We start from the raw sequence: 21,400 nt of genomic DNA, 5'->3' as shown, positions 1-21,400 counted from the left end.
TATAGTATGCATATTTACGGGCTATAACTATAATTTAAGCTATCTCATTTGTATAATTTGGGTACGTGTGTATAACTGAGTTATTTTTGTTTAAAATCGAAATAACAAATTTATACAAACACAAACATCTAAACTTTAAACAATTATACATATTATATTATACAAAAGCTATACGAATTTCAAATTATACAAATTCGAACCCCATCCTACGTAAGTGTCACTGAATGTTGGTCGGGAGTGGTAATAAACTAAAAATATAGCTATGATGACTAATTAACTAATACTTTATATGTTTGTATAATCAAGTTATTTCACTACTTAATTATACAAATATTTATATCATATTTAATAATTCTTCATATAGTTTGAAATAATTATATAATATCTTAGTAATTAATAATTTTATATCAGATACACTTAGATATACATGTCTTTTTGCTACCAAATATATTCTGAAATTACATTCTTTGTCCTTGAATTCATTTTATTCCAAATCCACGGAATCATGAAAGAAACCAATGAAGAGTAAGATAGACTAAGGGTCGGTAGGCGGATCTAGAATAAAGAAGGGAGTGCCCTAGTCCTTTTTTATATTTATGAAATGTGAATAATGGTGGCAAATGGGCGGGTTGAAAATGGATAAATATAAAATGGATGATCATTCAACCCGTCCATATTTGATATGGGTAAAAATGGGTTGAGTATAAATGGATTGGGTAAAATACTAGTTTACCCATATTTTACCAATATTTCATGAATAAATAGTTCTTTACTTAAGAATTCAATATGGAGAAAATAATTTAGTCTTTTTTTAGATGAAATTTGTTGAAAATGAGTCATTTAGTTTTATTTTATTATAAAAGTAAAAAAAAAACTTTAAAAAAAGTTTCGAGGTTGGGGGGAAGGGGGGAGGGGGGTCCAGGGTAGGGTGAAAAAAATTTGAAGTTAAAAATATTTTTTTTAACAAACTTAATATTTTTGAAGGGTGGGGGTTGGTTGGTGGGTAGGGGGCTGGTAGGGGTGAGCTTTTTTTAAGGAAAAGGGTCAAAAATACCCTTGAACTATAGGAAAAAGTCTAAAATACCCTCCATTCATCTTTTGATCTAAAAATACACTTTCATTCAGATTTTTGGCTCATTTATACCGTTGAAACTAACAATTCTCTGTTTATTCTTTATTTTTAAGAAATATTTATTATGTGTCATTCTCCTATTAGATAATATAAAGAGTCCACCTCAATAGATTATTTATCATTATTTATCCAAACCAAAACAATATACTTCCTCAAGACCCCAATTTTTTTATTAAAAAAAATTATAATTTTTTATTATTTATTTATTTATTGATCTAATTCCACTNTTTTTTTTGGGAAGTGTGGGGTGGAGGTCGAAAGTTGAAATATTAATAGGGACCTATATATGAAAGTTTTGAAAAAACAATTCTAAAACTTGGCAACAAAAGGGTTTTTGAAAATTTGGAGAAATCTTCCAGTACCCATATTTAACCCGTACTTTACCCATATTTTAATGGGTAAAATATGGGTATAATCCCAAATATTACCCATATTTAAAATCACTCTTTCAATCCATATTTGAAGGGCTATTTGGGCGGGTCAGTGAGAAATGAGCTTAAATTGTCAGCACTAGTGATGACATATAAAATGAAGCGGAGGGGATATATTATTATGAGATATCCAATAATATTTTGTCCAGTTTGTAAATATCAATGAATTGATAATTATCGTTTTGCCTACTTTGTTATTAAGTACCGTTCATTTTTAAATGTTTAGATGACTTATATATTTAATAAGATGATTGGTAAAAGTACCCTATCGTTTTCTGTTTTATAATACATGTGTCAAGTCAATACTGAATAACTATTGTTGAACAGAGAGTCGGTACAACATAAGCAAAGAAATAAACTTGAAATGACCAAATTTATTGAGAAATCATAAACAACACTTAACATACAAATGTTGTATCCTTATTCTCCGTTTCATCCATTGTATCACTAAGTGTTCTTCTCTTAGTTTCTGGCAAAAACACAACAAAACAACCACATGTAGCTATGATTAATCCAAACACACCAAAAGAAAGCCACTCGTTGTTCCTACCAACCGCGATTAGCATTGGACTCAAGGCTCCTCCGAGAACCATAGCTTGTCTTACCATTGCCACAGCTGAGTTCCTCACACATGTAGGGAAAAGCATCCAATATGTAGATCAATAGAATGCTAAACGTTGTACACGCGCTAAAATATGATATCAATTTGTAATCGTTCAAATCTTCCTCCATCAATTATAACACAACCTATGCTAAAAATTCCACTTAGCATAGCAAGTCCTAATAGTGAACACTTTGTATTAAGCTTCCCTATAAACAAATTAATCAAAATAGAAGATGGCAATTCAGATAATGTGTTTATTGTAATGCTTATGTAGAGATTGAAATCTAAACATCCAACGCCTAATGGCATACCATAGTAAGTCATGCCATTACCAAATCCAACACACATTACTGTCACTAATCGACGAAATTTCTCTATATTAACATCTTGATAGCTGAATATAAATCGATCATGTTGTTGTTGTGGACTACTTCTTGACTTTTTAATTCCATGAATGATCCGAAAAAGCTTGAGGTTAAACTACTTGTTGTTGCTGGAGGTGCAATGCTTTTCAATGTTTGGACAAATCCTTCTTTCTTTCCTTTGATATAAAGTCATCTAGGTGATTCATCAACTACAAAATGCACTAAGAATGAGTATATAATTGTAGGTAAAGAATTCTAAAGATAAAGAATTCGCCACGAAGATCCTCTGTTTATATAAGCCGAAGTTGGTAAAGAAACAAACCCTGTTGTGAAACAGAGGAAACCAATGGCTCCAACTTGGCCACGCCAATGCCTTCCCACGAGCTCTGTGGACAAGACAAGTGTGCAAGTTCCAATTGTAGATCTTTTGAATCCAGAAAGAAACCTTAATAATGAATACGTCCATATTTTGGTGGAATAAGCAGTGATTGCTCCAGTAATAAATATTAGAAGACATGACAAAATCAGGCTATTTTTTCAACCTAGCGAGAAGCCAGCTAAGGTTGATAGAAGGAAATCTCCTGCAAGCAAAAGGCGAACCTCAAGTATTAGGAGTGAATCAATATGCAAAATGAAAAAAATCATCAAAAACAGTCTAAAAGCAAGTCATATCCAAAAAAATTTCAAATATATAAGAGATGTCATTCTTCTTAATACTAACAGAAGTAGTAAATGTTTGACTTGTTGTCAAAATACTAAACTCGTTAAATTTAAATCATGAATCTGTATACCTATAAGACATCCCATGAAGAAGGGGGATGATGGGAGGCCAGGGACGATCGATCCACTACATTGTAAAGCCCACTCTAAGACAATTGAAATTTGGGAAGGTAAATCCCATGCCTATGTACCGTTGGGGAGAGTACAAAAGTTATTGTCAATGAATGATGAAGAGTTATTACATGATATGCAATGACATGAAGGTTGTGCGTCAGTGAAAACACTAATAAAAGTTTGTTAAGCATCAAAGAACCAAGCAAGAGAAACAAAAATGGCTTGTAAAAATTGTGCCCATCCAAATTCACCTATGCAACTTTCTATTGTTTCATCAAGAGACGATCCTGCTTTTCTCTTCAACTTTCCATTACTTAGGAATGGATCTGTTTGGTTATCCATTTTGTTATTTGTTTAATATGTATCTAACTGATGAAAGTATATGAAAAAGTATGTGTGGGAATGCCTATGTATATATATGGAAATATATATACATAAGGAGCTTTTTGTGACGATCCACCACGTTATCATGTCATATATAAGCGCCACATAAGTATCACATAGTCCTTAATGGAATATCATAGAGATATATGAAGTATTTTCTTGGAAGACCTTACAATTTCATAGATTTACATGAAAAGTCCTTAGAATAAGATATGTAGAGTATTATAGTATGGAGGTTTGTTTGTAAATATGTAGGGATTTGCTTAACAATTCTTATTTATATATGTTAGAATGTAAGCGTCCACTATGAATCAACGGACCAGGTCCATTGACACAGCAAAAACAGTGCAAAAGATTAAACAATATGACGAACACAACACAGACAGTTTACGTGGAAAACTCCTTGCTCAAGGGAGTAAAACCACGACCTGTCACATATGATTTTCAACCGTTATCACTAATATTCACAAGCAAAAGTGAAACCCGATTACAACAACGTGAGAAAAAACTATTAATCTCACAACCAAGCAATAACTCTAGTGCTTGAAGAGCCTAAGCAGATTTTACTCTGCCCACTAAGCTATCACCATTATACAACTTAGGATTCAACTAAGCAGCACACAGGTTGCCCACTAAATCACCACGCTCCGAATGACTTAGGATTTTTACTAAGCAACACAAGCTATATTAGTTTGACTCAACTAACTTAGACTTTTCAACAAACCAAGAATCTGAATCCTTTATAGATTAGGAACATATTTACAATGTAAGCATGGAAGATATAATCCTAAGACAACTAGGTAGCTTGCAGCTCTATCAGGTCCCTGTTGCTCTTAGGATGATTCTTCTTGAAGATGGCCTTTGCTTTTTGAGCTTTTGGATTTTCTGAAATCCAAAACTTTGTTTGCCAAAACTTGTGTTTGTGTTGTTGGAGAAGAGACTATATTCAAATGGACACAAACCCTTGGGACGAAGCTATTGGCTGAGAGCCTACTGTCATGAAAAGTTGTGCACCAACCCCTCATAGTTGGCAGCTTTTGACAGCTGTCTTTTCGTCCTTTTATCGTGCGCAGACTTCCCGGGACCAGGTCCCTTGTTGCGTTCTTTAATGCTTGAGTTCTTGACAAAGACTTGCTCCTCTCTCTCTCTTCTTGAATGAATGAACTTAATATGTTGTTTGTCATGTTGAAAGTATCAACAATAAGAGTTATTAACCGTTGGACAAACAACCTCTTCCATTCTGATTGGTTTTGTACGCTGGCGCCTCACCTACCATTGACAGGACAGTTTTACATTTGTACACCATTATGTATAAGATGGAGAGAACTCTGCCAGGGAGCAAGTCCCTGCATTTGTGAGATATCGAAACATACAATCTCGTCCACTGTTCTTATTGGTGTAGGACGCTGCACTTTTCACCTATCACCTAACATAACAGCTTTTACGGTTGTATCCCATTTGTATCTAGATGAGAGCACTCTGACAAGGACCAGGTCCCCGCAATTTTGTGGATCATCAAAACACCTTGAATATAACATTTTCCCCCTTTTTGATGATAGCACACATATATACCTCACACTGAGTTTATCATTCATCTCACTGTCAGCAGTTCCAATAACAAGGATCTGGTTCCTTGTTAGATCGATAAGTTTGTTAAATCATCAAAATTTCATATCAAGTTCGAGCTAACATCTCAACTCAGCTTTAAACTAATATTCCCCCCTTTTTGATGATAACATACTTATTCACCAGTTTCCCCTATCAACAAGAATTATTGGGATAACTGGAGTTAAATCACCCCCGAAGTTTGTCAAATCATCAAAATATCAATATAGCTTTTTCCCTCTTTTTGATGTTGACAAACATATTCACGGGTTCCCCCTATCAACAAGAATTCTTAGGATAACTGGAGTTTAATCATCCTCGAAGTTTGTCAAATCATCAAAACATCAACATAGCAATATAGTAGCTCCTGAGTGAATAATATAAATAGAGGGATATTCATTTGTAAATGCTTTGTAATTCATCAAGAAAAAATCAAAGTTGATCTCTATAATACAATCTTCCCTAGCAATCCTCTTGTGTTCCCTTTCATAATCTCTCAGTGATTCCTAGAGATTTAGGTTGATTTGGCATAGCAAGATCTCCAACAAGTGGTGTAAGAAGACGAGTAGTGTAAGCGTCATATGTGTGCTTAGCAAAAGACTAAGGACGAGATATTTTGTCCGACTGGGTTTAGTAGCTTTTGTTCAAATAGGATATTTATGTTTATAAATTTATTTAAAATGTGGATATACTCCCTTTGTCCCGACATAGTTAGACTTAAAGAGTTAATTTCTTAATTTTCATCGTGAATTATGATATAAAATTTTTAAGTTTTTAAAGAAAAATTTACATATGTGAAATTTGTGTAAAATATTGACATGTAAAAACATGGTCATTTAACGCTTAAAATTTAAATACTGTCACATAAATTAAAAATAGAATGTAAATTAGGACAAAGAAAGTATTGAAAACTTAGATTGAGAGAGAGATGCAAGTTGTACACTAGACTGAGTTGAAAATGAGTCAAATGACTAAAATCTACGAGTTTGAATTTAAGTAAATTAGATTATATTTAATGAATTTGTTTATTTTGAATATTCAAACATATATAAATGATTTATATCTTATCCATGTGAATTAAGAGGACCTATTTTATTGGTGAAGTTGAATTTTTTGATAGATCCTTCCATTTCTTCTTGAGAAGGAACTTAAATGACTAATAAAAATATCATGAGTATTTTCACTTTATTTATTTATTATTTAACATAAAAAAAATCTTATGAATTGTATTAATCAGTATCATTACCACTTACTAAGTATATAATGGCAAGTTGAATGTGAAAGATTAAAATAAACTTAAAGTCCTAAGCATTATTGAATAGCCTTTTCCCCTTTTTCTTCTTTTCCTTTTTCAGGACTAGCATGCATACATATGAATGCAAAAGTTCTGCTAATGAAGTATTTTTCTTCAAAAAATTATAATATATGTTCAAAACAATTTTTTTTTGTTACACATAGAAATGACTTTTTGGTACGTTTTTAAAGATATTAATAATAGCATATTTAGTAAAAAATTTCATAAGTGGGGTTTGAAGAAAGTATAGTGTACAATGACTTATATCTATTTTGTGGAGGCGGAGAAATTATTTCCTAGTTGATATATATATGATTATCGAAAATTCTTTTAATTATTTATGATTAATTAATTATGGGAAAACAATACAAATATCACTAGTTTAGGATCTACTTACATGCCTTCCAGTGTATTTTTGAAATAATCATTTGTGAGAAATTTTGGTCTTCAGAATAATGTATTTGATGCGTCAAGATACATGTATTTACCTAGCTCATTCAGATACGTGTATTTCGGATACATGAAGTCAAAATTAGGTGTAATTTATTTCATATACATTATATTCAAAAGTGTTTTACATGTATCTAGATATATTGAGTCTCTTGCTCGCGTCTATCCTTTCTTGCTCGCCTCTCTATATATACACGTCCAGATACATGTATCTACCTGGCGCATTCAGATATGTGTATTTCGGATACATGAGGTTAAAATTAGGTGTAATATATTTCATATACATTATATTCAAAAGTGATTTTTAATCTAGATATATTGACTCTCTTGCTCGCCTCTATCCTTTCTCGCTTGCCTCTCTCCCCATATACTTGTTTTTACCAAAAAGGGGTTCTTTTAGGTACTAATTTAATTCATCGTACGTATCTTAATTTTTAATTTGTTAATCAATGAAGTAGACTAAAATAGAAAAAATTGGGTTTGTCGGGCTTTGTGCCTAAATAACTCACATACTCATCTCTATCAATAAATAGTTGGACCACAATAGTTGTCATTTTATAAATTTATGCATAAATTATCATGTTTTGTCTATTATACCATTGATATAATAATTAATTAATCTTGTCATTTATTAATAAAGTTGATTTAAGAAAATACTATATAAGAGAAGAAGGGTAAAGTTACCTCATTTCTTAGTGCAAGTGTAAATTAAAAAAAGACATATAAAATAGAACAAAAAAAATAATAGACAAGTAAAGATAAGACACCAAAAATAGATTTAATGATTGAATTAGTTTGGTACCTTTGTGGAATCTCCACACATTTCAATTATTGAATAGCATTCACACTTGTTTGAGCTAGTAAAGTAGTCTGCGCTTTTCGCGATTATAAATTATGACATTCATATGTAAGTGATAGAGGTGTACTTGATTGGATTGGTTTGGATTTTTCAAATATCAAACTAAATTATTTGTGTCGGGTTTTTGAATTTACAAACCAAACCAAACCAATAAAATTTGGGTATTTTAACTTTGGGTATTTTCAGACTTTTTCGATAAAATATTCATACAAACATAAAATTTACTCGTACTTCAAATATTTCTGACTCCTACCAAAATGTAACTATCTAAGTTATTTCTCAAGAAAATAACACAAAATATGATATGATTAATGACACTAAAATATCCAACAAAGAAAATAAATAATAAAATCGCGTAAAACACATATTGCAAAGTAATAAGTCATAATGAAATTGGTCATAACTTAAAGTACTAAATCATGCTAAAATAAGTTTAGTAAGTATTAGTTAAATGACTAAATATTAAAAGAAAGTAAAATTATATCATGTATTTTAATTGTCTAAATCTATGTAAAACAAAAAATAAATATTCAATATTATTGTCATTCTTAGCGTTGAATTGATTTTCTTTTTGCTTTAATATTAATTTGATTTTTATTTAAACTTTATTATAATTACCAACATGTATGGACTATAATCTTTATTAAATCATTAAGAATTCTAACTTCCAAACATGAAATAAATATATTAAAAAATAAAATCTATGAAAAGTATAAGAGATATTTAAAAATTATATCAAAGTAAGTATTTTACGTATAAAATAAAATTTTAAAACTATATATATTATGTCGGGTTGTTTTTTTTAGTTGAAACCAAACCAACCCAAATATAGTTGTTGTTTTTTTAACACCAAACCAAGTCAAACCAAATCACTAATCGAGTTTTTTTTTTCGATTTGACTCAATTTGCAATTTAATTCGATATTTAATTCGATTTTATACACTCTAGTAAGTAATATTGTTGTAAATTAGTAAACAATTGATATTTTTGTATATCTAGTCAAGATTAAAGATTAAATTAATTTTTTTGTTATACATACATATAATAATCAACTTTTTATGTAATCAAATAGAAATTGCATTTTTTTTTAATTATTAGAAGTGGAACTTGGATGAAGTGATGAACTGTCTTTTTCATAAAGAAAGTATATGTGGGCTCATGTGAAAATAAATTGTAAAATACATGTGCCTGTCGATTTTTCGATAATTTTTTCGAACACGTTTTTAAAATTCAAAAAGTTTCAAAAGTTCAGAACCTTTCAAACTATACTATTTGCGTCCTATTTTATATGTCATATTTTAAATTTTAAGAGTCAAATAAATTTATCTTTGACCATAAATTTTTCATAAATTTTTTAAACATTTTGAATCATCTATTGTGATTCATAGTTCTTTTTATGTAGTTTATAAATATATAAATTTTATTTAAAAAAATTTGAAGATTTCATTCGCAAATTTCCGATCAAACATAAACTGTTTGACTCTCAAAACATAAAATGTGTCATATAAATTGAGGCGGGAGAATAACTTCTCTTTTACAATCTCAAATCATTTTAAATTTCGAATTTACTCCAAATAAGGAAACAACAATCTAGTATCAAAATAATAAATCAAAATAAAAAAAAATAGACTTTTTTTGGACATTTTTAATTATATTTTGCACGCCAGGTTTAGATTTTTGTGTATCATACTTATATAATGTTTTTTGTTTCTAATTTGGTGTTAAATTATCGATACCGATCTATTGAAATCTTCATTAATTCAATTCGCTAAGTAAGAAATGTTGGAGAGGGAAACACTTTTTACAAGAATTTTTTCATATTCACACAACTTGTACTCGAAAACTTTAGAAAAATTCTAATCATCTCACTAAAACGCTCAAAATATATCAATAATTTAATTTACTTCCCCATTTAATAAAGCATCACATACAACCTAGCTATAAAGGTTGTACATAGGTCTACAACAAATGAGATAACAAGTCTTATTTTTTCATTTTTACAAAAAAAAAATAATAATAATAAGAAAGAGATCAACAAAACAGTTAAGAAAAGTTGTCCTTGTTTGCTTTATAGCACTCCTCATAGGAGTAGTTGTTTTCTACTATACCCTTGCCTTCATGGCTCTAATTTACACATGTTGTGAGAGCAAGACAATTCTTAAACTCCATACAAAACATTAGGGGTGGATTTAGGAGTCGGAAGGGTGTTTATTCTGTTAGGTTATTAGCCTTTTAATATTAATATTTAACATATTAAATTGCTTTATTTTGGAGTTATAAGAATGATCATTGGTAGGCATGCATACCCCTTCCCCAACTTTGGCTTTATTGGTTGAATTTATTGTGAGATAAAAACATTCCAATAAACATTGGAATGGATAACTTCTACATCATCCATTAGCATTGGTTATCCATCACTTTATTTCATTCTTAATTCCTCCATTACTCTTTGTAACCTATGTAACTGCTATTGTAACCTATGTAACCTATGAAACTCCTAAGGCCATTATCTTCACTATTTACTACCTCCATTATCTTCCTATTCATTCCTAGGAAGATTTCTTGTAGTATAAATAGTGTTGGTCTTCTCACTAGAGAAAACAAAGAGTGAAAAAGTTAGTCAAAAATAGAGTTCTTATTAGTTGAAGGGAGGTGCTCTTTTTTGTGGAGCTTTGGACTCAACTCTTATCCAGAGTTGTTGAGTTATACTTTGTGAAGGCTGTTGTATCCTGGAGGGAACAAGTCAAAGAGGACTANCAGTAGATTTTTCGTTTCCAAATGGTGGACAACAAATCAGTGGTAGATCAAGCTCAAGACTTCGTCATGATTGTTGGAGAGCTTAGGTCCGAAGAGGTTAAAATTGGAGATAACCTTATTGTTTGTGGCATAGTGGATAAACTACCACCTTCTTGGAAGGAATTTTAAAAAACTATGTGCCACAAACAAAAGGAAACCTCTCTTGAAACCTTGATAATGAAAATTCGCATGGAAGAAGAAGCAAGGGGCCAAGATGCACTTTTACAAACAGAAGAGAACAACATCACATCGAAGGTAAATTTAATTACTTCAAATAATGCTACTCCTGAAACTCACAAAAATACTTCTTTAAAGCCTAAGAAGAAAAAGTTCAAGAAAAATAATGGTAGACCTCCCAAGAAAAATAATGGTGAAAATCACCAAGCACAAAATCACCAAGTTCAAGAAAAGTTGTTTGTGGCAAGAGTGAGCATATTGCTCGATTTTGCAGATTCCGTAAACGTGGTCCTAACCCTCAGGCAAACGTTACCGAAGAACCTTTTGTGGCGGTGATTACCGACGTAAACATGGTTGAGAATGTTGATGGATGGTGTGCTGATTCTGGTGCAAACCGTCATGTCTGTTATGACAAAGGCTGATTTAAAAAATATACTCATTTTGAAGAACCCAAAACCATCATGCTTGGTGATGCTCACACTACTCAAGTGCTTGGAAAGGGAGATGTTGAATTGTGTTTTACTTCTGGAAGGATATTAACATTGAAAGATGTACTTTATACTCCTTCTATGAGAAAAAAAATTGATATCTAGTTTTCTTCTTAATAAATCAGGCTTTAAACAAATTATTGAATCTGATCAATATATAATAGTGAAGAAAGGTATTTTTGTAGGGAAGGGGTATGCATGTGATGGGGTGTTCAAGTTGAATGTTGAAATGAATAAAACTTCTACTTCTGTTTATATGCTTTCTTCTACTAATTTTTGGCATGCTCGTTTGTGTCATATTAATGACCGTTATGTTGGAATCTGAGGAAAGAGGAGATAGTTGAGTGACTATTGAGTTAAAATTCAAAGTTGAGTGACATTCTGAGAGAAGAAGAAATAGTTGAATGATTTTTGAGTTAAAATTGAAAGTTGAGTGACTTTCTGAGAGAAGAGTGAACAGTTGAGTGACCATATGAGATATTAACTCCTTTATTCCTTGATGAGAAGAAAAAATATTAAAATTTCTTTACGATAGTACTCATTGTTAATTACTTGATGAGTAATTAAATATGAGATAAGTACTGCTTGGATGCAAAATTTAATTTTTACTACGTACATATATACTTTAGAACTTACAAGTTTTTGTGTCTTGAAAACTAACATTACAAATTACAATCGTACTTTACATAAGCTTTAAATTTTGGTTTGTATCACAATTTAAGGCTTTTCGCCTCCAAAACTAACTAACAATTGAAATATTTTAAAAGTATATCCAGTATGTTTACATTTGTCATCGAAATTTTCATCATTTAAAAATGTAGAATAATAGCATTATAATTTACTCTAGATTTATTTCCAAAATCAAAATTTAGTACATTAATATTTGTAATGATCCATTCTCTTTTTGTAAAATTACCATTCTGCCCCTTATGATAGTTGCCCCGAGTTATTCATGATTAGTCGATAAAGTTGTTTTGAAAATTTTGAAACTATTCGTATAATTATAGTTAATTAATTCACGAGTAATTTTTAGATAATTAACTTAGTTAATAACTAATTGGCTAAGCACACTAACCTCATGTTTTGTTAAATACATTACTAGGATTTATCACATTTAGTACATAATTATTTTAGAAGGAAGAATACTCACCACCATCACAAGAATTCGCCGAGGTAATGACTATAATTAATATTGATGCAATTGTTCATCTCTTTTCTAATTAGTGATGTGGGAGAAATTAAAACTTAATACTAGGATTGAAATTCGAAAAATATGAGAGTTGACATATTAATTGACATAAAGATTAAGAACTTGATTATAAATTTGGATGAGTTTTTATGTGTCTGGGTTAGACATAGAGTAATATGGATGGACATAAAGTAATATGGGTGTTGTTAGTTTCAAAATCTTATTGCGATTACCTATTTGAATATATTTTTTTTATTTGGAAGTCCAAAGAAAGGGGAAGACTCAAGTCCTCGAGTGATTGTTTGATTGTTTGAGGCAAGCGAATTTCTCAATCCTTTTTAAGTTTATAAAATCATGTATTTCATTGTGGTATGTGTTGGAAAGTAACGAGACTTGGTGATGCGTTGACTTATCCATATTGAATCATTCTAATGATGAAAAAAGATAGTTAAAGGTAATGTGGTTAATTATAAGCATGTAATGTGTTGAGAGATTTGAAAGGTTTATTTGATCATTCATTATTGATGTTGTATCACGATTGTGTCGTTCTGAATTGTGCATTGTTATGTCATCTCTTCATTATTTGTGTGAACATATCATTTGTATTGATTCTGAGACATGGTTGTGACAAGTGTGATGTGAATTGAGGAAGAATAAGAAATTAAAGAGGATGTACCATTTTAAGGGATGTGTCACACGTCGCGACCAATATTATGATTCTAGGTAATTGTAGCACGCCACGACGAATTTTGTTATCGAGGGTCATGTCGCACGCCGCGACGAATGCATGGAATATTATGTCCCCCATGGATCCCGGACTGATAGAAAACGGTGTGTATTATTAGGTCAGACATGCGCATCACTACTTGGCATTGTATTTCATGGCATTGTACATCTATATCATTTTTGAACTTTATGGAACTTGTGATAGGTGAACTTGATCTCGTGTGTTATGATCTGTAATTATTGGAGTATTGTTATTGAGATATGTGATATGTGAATTGTGAATTGTTAGGTTGAGCTGGTTTTATACAGGTTATAGTTGTAGAGGTTCAGTTGGAATGATAGGTATATCCGTATTCTATTCATTTGGCTTGTGTTTCGAAGTTTACTCATTGAGTACTGTTGGTTTGGTACTCACCCCTTGCTTCTACATTTTTTTAGGTTAAGAGCCTGGATATTCGTGATACTTTCTACTCTCTTCTTTTTTCGGGGCTTCCTATGGAGATTTTTGATGAGGTAAATGTTTATCATCTCAGTAGACCTTTTTACTCCTATTTATGATCTTGTTCTACTTTAGTTACATCATTTGAGACTTGTGTTTAATTGAAATTCATTGTAATATATGAGAGACTTGTACACGTGACAATCAACTTTTGGAGATTTAGTCAATTAGACTTATTACCTGCATAAGTAACTGAGTATAAAACTTATAATTTTTTTTTATTTCCACATTATATTGCAATAATTGAGTTTTAAACTTACCTGTCTTGGTGGGATAAAATGTATGCCATCATATTCATTTTTGGATCGTAACAATATTATACCAATATTATTATAATTTTCATTTTCTCTACAAAAATTAATAAAACAAAATTCTCAAAAGTAAATTAATATTAAATTAACTTTTGAATCCCAAAAGTCATAAAATAAGCTGATAAGAAAATTACTGAAACCAACGTGAGCAAGAAAATATAAAAGGAAATAAACACACATGAATATTGGGTTAGAAAATATATATAGGAGATGTTAGAAAAAGTAGATTAGTTTGTAACTGATTAGAAAATAATGTTTAACAAATTATGTCTTTTTCGTTTACCAATATAATTTGTATATATATAAATAGAAAAAAATATAAGAAAGACAAAAGGTGAAAAGATTTGTGACCATATTCTATTGTTTTAATGAGGATTTTGACTTTTGGGTTCATTATAAATAGGAAAATTTAGCTAACTATTCAAAAAAATTAACTTATTTAGTGATAACATTCATACTTTAATAATATTAGTAACTTATTTAGTGATAACCTTCATACTTTAATAATATTAGTAAACATGTTAAAAATATCATTATTTTAAAATTAAAAAAATATTCTGATACAAATCATGTTTTCTCTCTCATAGATTACATTGACCCCTATATTTCGATAATTGGTTAGATATTAAAGTCCTTTAATTATGCTTTTTTCAGTTTCTCTCTCTAAAATTAATCCAAATCAAATATCCCCAAATTTTCAGATTCAATATATTTTTATTTTCGATTTTTTTCCTTTACTTTCGTTTCAAGATTGGATTTGAAGATAGAACATTGATTTAGGTATTCATGTTTATCATATTCTTTATTATTTGCTTAGTGATTTTACTATTTTTCAAATTTTTTTTTAATTTGTTGTTGTTCTTAAAACCTCTTTTAGGGATTAATAATCCAAAATTCTCTCTTCAATGGATGATTTCAAAAGAGTTACTAGAGGTATCGGACAAAATAATCAAACTTCCTCTGATTTTCCATCATTTAATCTTTTTTCACTCAAGAAATAAACAATAATGTAGGTTACGCTTCTAAATTTATGGAGGATAGACAACGAGGAAAATTGCAGGACTCCGTCGGCGTGCAAAATCCCACACAAATTCATAACGACGAAGTTGAAGAAGACCAAATTGTTGGAGAAGAGGTATTTTACTTTTTTTTGCATGTTTTATGTCTTGCATGTTTAGTTGAATTTGTTTAGTAACTTTTAAGATTCAAATAAATACATTTTACAATGCGTTTGTACTATTATAAAATAGATTTGAAAGTGTATATGGAATTTTGATTCTGTTATAGTTAGTATTATTTTTGTATTTCATAGATTTAGTGTATTTTGTATTTTGGTTTTTTGTTTTAGTTATGTCAATGTTGAGAGTTTTAAGCATCTGTTACTTTTTAAAAAATTTATCTCCCCTAAATAGCTCCTGTTTGTTATATAAAGTCATAGACGACCCCTTAAAGTTGTTCGTATAATTCACTTAAACATTTTTAACTAGGACTTATACCTATTGAACACCTGGACTATTATGTATTCTCAATTTGAATCATTTAAACACGTTGTGCACACGTGGCAAAAAAGTGTGATTCACGCCTTATTGAGCGCGTGAATCATTTAATCAACATATTTTCAAACTTTTTTTCTCATTATTTTTTTAAAAAAAAAAATAACAATCTTTTCAAATCCTCCCTTTCAAAATTGCACCACCCTGCTGTTCCTATTTCTTCATAACAATCCACCATTAACATTTTTTACAAATTTACTTCTTCTAGGTTTATACTTAAATTTGCTAAGAATTTCAAGGCAATAAGAAATCCAAACATCACTTTTGTTCCTTGCATTCCAAGCCTTAATATGTTGTTTTATCATATTTTTATTTTGTTAATAGTAATTTTCAATTGGAGCAGATGAATCCCAGCGTTATCATACACAAGGACACCTCTTCATTTTTTTTCATTGTCCTAATTTTTCAGATTTAGAATTATATCTTAACATCTTTTTTGCCGAAAAAAATGGATACCACCATCCATATCTTTTTTCTAGAAAAAACGAAGGCTACCATGCATATCTCCTTACCAGAAAAAATGGAGACCGCATACACCACCCCTTCTTCTTCCACAACAAAGTAGAAACAAAATTCGAAATCAAAATTAATAAGGAAGAACATATTTTTTGTAAAAAAAATAACAACATCAATTTCAAATAGAAACAAAAAGACGGGATAAAGAGGAACAAAAATGAAAAATTCGTAGTTAGTATATGTTAAAATCTCCACTTTTTTTTAGATGAACAACAACAATGGTGGACAAGGGATATCTTTAAGAGAAAGAGAAGAAGGGGGAGGTTTGGTGGGGGGGGGGGGGGGGGGGTTTTTCATNGGATTTTTCATCTTTTTTTTCCTGGTTGAAACTCTTTTATTTTTTAGATTTAGATTTTTTTATAATTTAATTTCATTTATGTAAGATAATTAAAATAAAATGCCACATGTCCTAGTTTAAATTGTTATTTTGCCAAATCAACTGCGTGTGTGTTACACGCACTTCATTTTTTAACTAGGTGTCAGAAAAATGTTTGATAGATATTTATTTTTTAAGATTGAAGTGTCTAATAGGAAAATGGATATGTTGAGGTGTCTAAGTGAAATATGTGGACAACTTTAAGGGTCCTAGATGACTTAAGCCATAATTAAAATATAATTAACATACATAATAAGATAAAATTTTGACATTGTCACTAAATAATTGAAACTGTTGACACAATACCCTATTAAATACTAAAATATTGACATTTTAAAAAAATTTTCTCATAAATATATAGTTGAAGAAAATTAGTAGAACTGTCAGTATGGGCTAACCTACCTCATTCGGGCTAACTCATACATGTTTCGACATTTTACGGGTCAAGTCAGACTAGCCCATTTTTAGTGTGGACCTGAAAACGACCGGCCCAACCCACAAGTAAGTGAGGCTACAAGCTTGAACTTCTCCTAAAATTTCTCCTCAAATTAGTTTTAATTTTAAAATCTTCCCGATTGTGACACCGAAATGTGTCTAAATCAATTTATTTTTATTTTTTCCTTCTTTTTTTTTCATTTTTTTTATTTCATGAACTTTTATTTCAAATCGGATATTCTCTGTAATTTGTATATACATATGAATAAAATTTTGTAATATCTGCAATTTGTATATGTATATGTTCTTTATGTTAGGATTGTCAAAATTCCAAGTTTGTTTCTGGCGGAAATTGTTATTTTTCATTTGAATACAAATTTAAATTTTTGACAGTCACTACTTTTTGTATTGTATATTAGCAGCATAATGTATAAGTTCATTTTGATTTATATTTTTTTCTTCTCAATTTGTGTATGATCGAACAATTGAATGTTAAGCAGTTTATACATTCGGACATGAATTAATCTGCTCCATATAAATTGAAATGGACAATTGAATGATTTGAGTTCGTCTGAATTTATAAAAATTGTGTTTATACATTAATTTTATATATAAAAATATATATATATATATATATATTTGGATTCAAATAGAAAGTTTCACATTCAATTTGAAATGTCCAAATAAATATGACTCTATTTCGTTTTTTTTTTTTTAAAAAAAATAAACTATAAGTCATATGTGTGAAGTACTAGGATTAGTTAACTATCTTTAAATTGAAGATCCAATCGATGCACGTTAATTAATTGATCAGTTGATTTTTTAATTACCAATACTTAAAATAAACAAAGTTGCTAATTTTAATTACCAATAATTTTGTTTCTTCAATTAAGTTGATTTTTTTATTACCAATACTTAAAATAAACAAAGTTGCTAAATTTAATTACCAATACTTTTGTTTCATTAATTAAGTTGATTTTTTCTCTCGAAATCTTCAGTAATTTCCCTGCACCTTCTTTCAAGAATAAAGTCCTTTCTATTTTGGAAAATAATATACTCCCTCTATTCACTATTAATTGTCATATTTTTCATTTTAGAGTCAAATTTTAAATTTTTTTATTAAAATATTTTTTTTTATCATATTGATATGTAAAAGATTCCAATGTATAGTACTTTTTGTATAATTTTTAATATCTAAATTTTTTATTTATAAAATCGAATTAATGCAATAATTTAACTTTGAAAATAAGTCAAATCAATTTTTGAAAAACCCAACACGACAAATAAAAATGGACGGAGGGAGTATATCCTTTCTACTGTTGATTATGTAGGAATGCTATTGTCTCTCCTTAATTACTTGTTCTTTTTTTTTAGTTGTTGTTAATTACTTGTCTATTTTGACAAATAAAGAAAAGTTAATTTTTTTACTTATTATATCCTTAACTAATTACTTAGAAAAAAATAAAAATAAAATTGAAAACATTAAATTTTAATTCATCTACTTCATAATTAATATGGATAAAATGATAATTCTATTATGTTAATAATTATTTCCTTAATAAATGTGTTAATTTTAAAGTGAAAAAGTATTTAGGGACAAACAGAATATATAATAATAAAATGCTTATACAAAATTAAATAGCGTAAAGTAAAAGAGAGAGTGAAAATCATTTTAATCCCCTAGTTATGCTTTAAAAATCAAACTCTCTCCTTCAAATTTGAACGAATATAATATTCTCTCCTCTATTTAATGCGGTGTCTATTTTACTCTTGACTTTTTTAATCACAATCTATGTAATACCTTTTTATATCATACAAAATATTTGATTTTTTAGCCTTGGTATTGACCTATAATTTAAATATTTTTCTATTTTTTTTATTTTGAAAATAATATTTATTTTTTTATAGATTAATTTATTACATACATTTTTTTTAAAAAAAGTATCATAATCTTAAAGAAATAAAAAAAAAGATTGATAATATAAGAATAGAATAAATATTTTTAAAAGTAAATCGACATGTATCTGAATAATGTCTATTTTTCAAAATTGAAGTGGAGAATTGTTACTTAAATTCTAATGTATCGTATAGTTTAAATTAATCGTTAAGTAACAATAAAAAGACCCATTTATGGTATGATCGCATGATTATCTTAATATTTTCTTTTTAATTTGCCTTTATTTATTATTTAATAATTATATTTCATCTTTTACCTACCTTTTCATCATAGTTCTATCGATTGTATTTATTAAAACAATACACTATGATATGATATAACACAATGCATTATAATACAATACATGAAAAAATAATAGGTAATAATCATTCAAACAAAGTGTTAGCCACTTGTAATACTATTTTAGTTGTTAATCTAGGTTGTTTTTTTTTGGTTAGAATTGTTAATCTAGGTGAAATTAAAATCTATATATTATCCCCACTTGGTAACTAATTAGCATGCCATTAATTGGGGAATCTCTACTAATTAAATAGGTGCTCATCACCCAGACTTGATCCTCCTCTTTAATCCTTAATAAAATTCAACTTGGTAAAACTAATTTAATTAAAAACAAGTTGTAAATTAATAGGGAGAATTATATTGAAAGAGAGGCCTATAAATTCATGGCCCTTCATGAAACAAAAATATCACACTTCAATAATAACACATAGTAATATTTCTTTCTTAACACATAATATTGTTGCCATGGCTCGCAATTATGCTTTCTATTTCACTTTTGCACTCTTGGTGATATCTGGTATCTTCTTCATTTTAATTTATTTATCTTATCTTATTGTTTTTTAAATGAGTATCTCTTTTATATACATTCAATAGCTTTTTAATTCAATATTATATCGATCTAATGGAAAAATTAAAAGGTAATATATGAGTTACTCAGTAATAATTTTCGTTCAAATTTTTGTATTAATTAAGAAATTCTTTAAATATATATATAAAGAAAATGGTATCCAATAACTTACACATAATATTGCTATCGTAAAACCTAGTTAGAACTCATTAAGTTCAAAACGTTCACTTCACCTTTATATTAACATTTCACGTGATATATTTGTGGCACAGTACTATAAAGAAAAATATTTTTGTAAGTACATTATGTATTTTTGTAGTATAAGTCTACAATATTTTTTTAAAAAAAATAAATCTTACTTTTGAATTTTTTTTATACCAATTAAACATCTCTATGTAAGATTTTATTGCATATATTCAAACAACAATGATATTTAAAGTTGCTTAAAATTCTGAAAAGATGTTGTTACACTCGTCTTTTCAATTCTCTAAAAATGCACTTCTTATAAAGGGCTTGACATATTACATTAAAAAATGAATTTTAGCGGCGATTAATTAGCAATTACCGTTAAATATGTATTTTTAGTGGCAATTAACATACTTTGTATATGTCCCTAAAGGCTTTAACGATATTGGATCTGATGACATTTAATTAATACCGGTAAAGACTTTAGCACTCTTTATTAATGTGTCTATTTATTGTCGCTAAAAATTATTTTTATTGTACTGACATGACATTTTTTGTAAAATTCAAATCGGAACCACATATACAGATGCTATTAACTATTATACTCTATAATATATTGATTTTAACACTTAGATTTTTTTTTTTTGTGTATGGATTATAGTTTACTTGGCTCATTCACCAAAAGTGAAAATCCTTGCTGTGAGAGACTTGGCAGAACTCAAATCAAAACTAACTGGCCAAAGCTTGCAAGGTGGTTGTGGTGGATATTGTCGAGTGAATAGTGACTGCTATGATAGATACTGCAAATATTGTTACTACAATGTTATTAGTCATACCTATGGTTGTGGCTAAAAAATAATTGATGTATGACCAATATTACATACAATATGGTCAATTATTTGTGTTTTTCTTTTTTCTGTTTGAACTTCCTTCGTTGAAAAATTAAATAAAAGAACTGATTGAGTTTTAGTTCTAGTATAGCTAAATCAGGATTATCATAATATCGAATGTAACGTCAAGATGGGTTGTGTTGCCCTACAAATGTTGTTGTAGTATTTGAACTTTCAAATTTTAATAAAACCTAATCATTTTGATTATCAAGATCTAGGCTTATATAATATTTGTCATGTACATGTTCCACATAAATGATACGACAAATTAATAAATTACACCAATTTTTATTTTTTTAAAAAAAACTTACTTCATTATAAGATTATACGTATCAATTTCAAATTAGATTTGTATAGCTAGGGTGATACTTTGGTTTGATGGCAGATATGACAGATAGGACATGAGTCGGTTAATCGAGGCATAGCTATATCATAGTCGAGATGTCCAATTGAACACTTTTTATCGAAAAATAATATATATATATATATATATATA

At 29.1% G+C, this 21,400-nt stretch overlaps 1 long non-coding RNA gene and 1 pseudogene across 1 annotated transcript; one reads left to right on the top strand and one right to left on the bottom strand.

Annotated features, from left to right (window-relative positions):
- Positions 1–1,961: 1,961 nt before the first annotated feature.
- LOC107001581 lies at positions 1,962–3,708 on the bottom strand (annotated as a pseudogene).
- Positions 3,709–19,666: 15,958 nt separating this feature from the next.
- On the top strand, positions 19,667–21,115 carry LOC107001894. The gene is made up of 2 exons (XR_001454481.1): positions 19,667–19,777; positions 20,676–21,115. It is a non-coding gene; the product is annotated as an uncharacterized LOC107001894 (long non-coding RNA).
- Positions 21,116–21,400: the final 285 nt, after the last annotated feature.

Source organism: Solanum pennellii, chromosome 10 (genome assembly GCF_001406875.1).
Source record: "Solanum pennellii chromosome 10, SPENNV200".
NCBI lineage: Eukaryota > Viridiplantae > Streptophyta > Magnoliopsida > Solanales > Solanaceae > Solanum > Solanum pennellii.
Note: the sequence above shows the minus strand (reverse complement) of the source record. Positions and strands in the feature narration are given on the sequence as shown.